This window comes from Arachis hypogaea, chromosome 2, assembly GCF_003086295.3.
Source record: "Arachis hypogaea cultivar Tifrunner chromosome 2, arahy.Tifrunner.gnm2.J5K5, whole genome shotgun sequence".
Lineage (NCBI taxonomy): Eukaryota > Viridiplantae > Streptophyta > Magnoliopsida > Fabales > Fabaceae > Arachis > Arachis hypogaea.
The window spans coordinates 22,914,516-22,918,927 of NC_092037.1; the positions used below are offsets into that span (position 1 = coordinate 22,914,516).

Genomic DNA, 4,412 nt, shown 5'->3' on the forward strand with positions numbered 1-4,412 from the left:
TAATGATCATGAAGTAGAGACACAAAACATAGATAAACACAACATTAAAAACCGAAAACAGAAAGAAATAAAGAACAAGGAATGAATCCACCTGAGTGAGGGTGGCACCTTCTTGAAGGTCCAATGGTGCTTTTTGAGCTCCTCTATGTCTCTTCCTTGCTTCTGTTGAATGATTCCTAGTAATTTTGGTGTTTCTACCCTTAGTTGCTTCCAATATTTGTGTGGAGGATAACTTATTCCCTGAGGTATCTCAGGGATCTCTTGATTTGCAGCCACATGCTCTACCACTGAGCTATGACGGCTTATATTCTTTCCATCTCCCAAGACTCAGAGGTGGAAGCTTTTGTCTTCCCTTTGAGGTTTCTCTGGCCTTAGGTGCCATTAATGGTAATGGAAAAGCAAAAAAGCTATGCTTTTACCACACCAAACTTAAAATATTGCTCGCCCTCGAGCAAGAGAAGAAAGAAGAGAGGAAGAAGAAGAAGAAGAAAATGGAGGTGAGTGAGGGGAGATGGATTCGGCTATATGGGTGGGATTGGGTGGGAAAGAGAAGTTGAATTGTGAAGGTAGGTGGGGTGTATGGGGAAGAGTGGATAGATGTAGGTGGTGAATGAAAAATAGAAGGGATGACCATGAATGGAAAGAGAGAGGGCGAGGTAGGTGGGGATCCTGTGAGGTCCACAGATCCTGAGATGATAAGAAATACCATTCCTTCACCATATAGGCATGTAAAATGCCTTCGTGCATCATTCTGGCGTTTAAACGCTTATTGGTGCACGTTCTGGGCGTTCAACGCCCATGTAATGCATGTTTCTGGCGTTGAACGCCAGTTTCATGCTTGTTACTGGCGTTCAGCGCCAGTTTGTCCTCTCTGGGCACATTCCTGGCGTTCAGCGCCAGGATGTTGCTTGTTTCTGGCGTTCAGCGCCAGAATGGTGCTCTGTTCTGGCGTTGAACACTGGCCAGATGCACCTTACTGGCGTTGAACGCCAGCCCGTGCGTCCTCCAGGGTGAAAAATTTTTTTTCTTCTGTTTTTGACTCTGTTTTTAATTTTTTTTTCGTGACTCCTCATGATCATGTACCTAATTAAACACAAAAATAACAAAGAAACAAAATAAAATAAAATTAGATAAATAAAATTGGGTTGCCTCCCAACAAGCGCTTCTTTAATGTCAATAGCTTGACAGTGGCTCTCATGGAGCCACAAGGTGATCAGGTCAATGTTAGTGTAGTCCCAACACCAAACTTAGAGTTTGGATATGGGGTCTTAACACCAAACTTAGAGTTTGGTTGTGGCTTCACAACACCAAACTTAGAGTTTGACTGTGTGGGTTCTTCGTGACTCTGAACTGAGAGAAGCTCTTCATGCTTACTCTCTTTTGTCACAGAGGGATGGCCATGTGCCTTAAACACAAGGTAGTCCCCATTCAATTGAAGGACTAACTCACCTCTGTTGACATCTATCACAGCTTCTGCTGTGGCTAGGAAAGGTCTTCCAAGGATGATGCAATCATCCGCTTCCTTCCTAGTGTCTAAGATTATGAAATCAGCAGGGATGTAAAGGCCTTCAACCTTTACTAGCACGTCCTCTACTATTCCATAAGCTTGTCTCAATGACTTATCTGCCAATTGCAATGAGAACAAGGCAGGTTGTACCTCAATGATTCCCAGCTTCTCCATTACAGAGAGTGGCATAAGATTTATCCCTGACCCCAGATCACATAGAGCTTTTTCAAAGCTCATGGTGCCAATGGTACAAGGTATTAAGAACTTGCCAGGATCTTGTTTCTTTTGAGGTAGAGTTTTCTGAATCCAAGCATCTAGTTCACTAATGAGCAAGGGAGGTTCACTTTCCCAAGTCTCATTACCAAACAACTTGGCATTCAGCTTCATGATAGCTCCTAAGTATTGAGCAACTTGCTCTCCAGTCACATCTTCATCCTCTTCAGAGGAAGAATAGTCTTCAGAGCTCATGAATGGCAGAAGGAGATTTAATGGAATCTCTATGGTCTCTAGATGAGCCTCAGAGTCCTCTGGATCCTTAATAGGAAACTCCTTCTTGCTTGAAGGACGTCCCAGGAGGTCTTCCTCACTAGGATTTTCATCCTCCTCCTCCCTAGTGCATTCGGCCACTTTGATCAAATCAATGGCCTTGCACTCTCCTTTTGGATTCTCTTCTGTATTGCTTGGGAGAATACTGGGAGGAGTTTCAATGACTTTCTTACTCAGCTGGCCTACTTGTGCCTCCAAATTTCTAATGGAGGATCTTGTTTCATTCATGAAACTGAAAGTGGCCTTTGACAGATCAGAGACAATATTGGCTAAATTAGAAGTGTTTTGTTCTGAATTCTCTGTCTGTTGCTGAGAAGATGATGGATATGGCTTACTATTGCTCAGCCTATTGCGTCCACCATTGTTAAAGCCTTGTTGAGGCTTTTGTTGATCCTTCCAGGAGAAATTTGGATGATTTCTCCATGATGGGTTATAGGTGTTTCCATAAGGTTCACCCATGTAATTAACCTCTGCCATGGCAGGGTTTTCAGGATCATAAGCTTCTTCAGAAGCTACCTCTCTAGCACTGTTGGATGCATGTTGCAATCCATTCAGATTTTGAGAGATTATGTTGACCTGTTGAGTCAACATTTTGTTCTGAGCCAATATGGCATTCAGAGCATCAATTTCAAGAATTCCTTTCTTCTGAGGTATCCCATTGTTCACGGAATTCCTCTCAGAAGTGTACATGAATTGGTTGTTTGCAACCATGTCAATGAGTTCTTGAGCCTCTTCAGGCGTTTTCTTCAGGTGAATAGATCCACCTGCAGAATGGTCCAATGACATTTTCGAAAATTCAGAGAGACCATAATAGAATATATCTAATAGGGTCCATTCTGAAAACATGTCAGATGGACATCTTTTGGTCAACTGCTTGTATCTTTCCCAAGCTTCATAGAGGGATTCACCATCTTTTTGTTTGAAGGTTTGAACATCCACTCTCAGCTTGCTCAGCTTTTGAGGGGGAAAGAATTTATCTAAGAAGGCAGTGACCAGCTTATCCCAGGAGTCCAGGCTATCCTTAGGTTGTGAATCCAACCATATTCTAGCTCTGTCTCTTACAGCAAAAGGGAAAAGCATGAGTCTGTAGACTTCAGGATTAACTCCATTCGTCTTTACAGTCTCACAGATCTGCAAGAACTCAGTTAAAAACTGATAAGGATCTTCAGATGGAAGTCCATAAAACTTACAGTTTTGTTGCATTAATGCAACTAGTTGAGGCTTAAGCTCAAAGTTATTGGCTCCAATGGCAGGAATGGAGATGCTTCTTCCATCAAACTTGGACGTTGGCTTTGTGAAGTCACCAAGCATTCTCCTTGCATTATTATTATTATTATTTTCGGCTGCCATGTCCTTCTCTTGTTCGAAAATTTCTGAAAGGTTGTTTCTAGATTGTTGTAATTTAGCTTCTCTTAATTTTCTCTTCAGAGTCCTTTCAGGTTCTGGATCAATTTCAACAAGAGTGCCTTTTTCCCTGTTCCTGCTCATATGAAAGAGAAGAAAACAAGAAAAGAAAGAGGAATCCTCTATGTCACAGTATAGAGATTCCTTTATGTTAGTAGAAGAAGAAAGGGGTAGAAGAATCCAAATACAAGGGATACAAGAAGTTCGGATTCTTAGATGAAGAGAGGTGAAGAGAAGTGTTAGTAATTAATTAATTAAATAGAAGAAGAGAAGAGAAGAGAAATTTTCGAAAATAATTTTTGAAAAAGAGGTTAGTAATTTTCGAAAATCAAAGACAAAATTTAATTAAAATTAAAATTTAAAACAAAAAGAATTTTTGAAAAGGAGAGGAGATATTTTCGAAAATTAGAGAGGGAAAAGTAGTTAGGTGGTTTTGAAAAAGATAAGAAACAAACAAAAAGTTAGTTAGTTGATTGAAAAAGTTTTGAAATCAAAATTTGAAAAAGATAAGAAGATAAGAAGTTAGATAAGATATTTTGAAATCAAATTTTGAAAAAGATAAAATTTTTGAAAAAGATAAGATAAAAGATAAAAAGATATAATTTTAAAATTGACTTAACTAACAAGAAACTACAAGATAAGATTCTAGAACTTAAAGATTGAACCTTTCTTAACAAGAAAGTAACAAACTTCAAATTTTTTGAACCAATCCCATTAATTGTTAGCTAATTTTCGAAAATTTGATATAAAGATAAGAAAAAGATTTTGAAAATATTTTGAAAAATATTTTTGAAATTTTCGAAATTTATAAAAAAATGAAAAAGATATGATTTTTGAAAAAGATTTTGAAAAGATAAGATTTTTAAAATTGAAATTTTGACTTGACTTGTAAGAAACAACTAATTTTAAAAATTTTTTGACCAAGTCAACCCAAAATTTCGAAAATTTGGAGGAA

The 4,412-nt window shown here is 38.5% G+C and overlaps 1 non-coding gene across 1 annotated transcript; it reads left to right on the forward strand.

Moving 5' to 3' along the window:
- The first annotated feature begins 2,897 nt into the window (after positions 1-2,897).
- Positions 2,898-3,001, forward strand: LOC112767466 (small nucleolar RNA R71). The gene has a single exon (XR_003184916.1). It is a non-coding gene; the product is annotated as a small nucleolar RNA R71 (small nucleolar RNA).
- Positions 3,002-4,412: the final 1,411 nt, after the last annotated feature.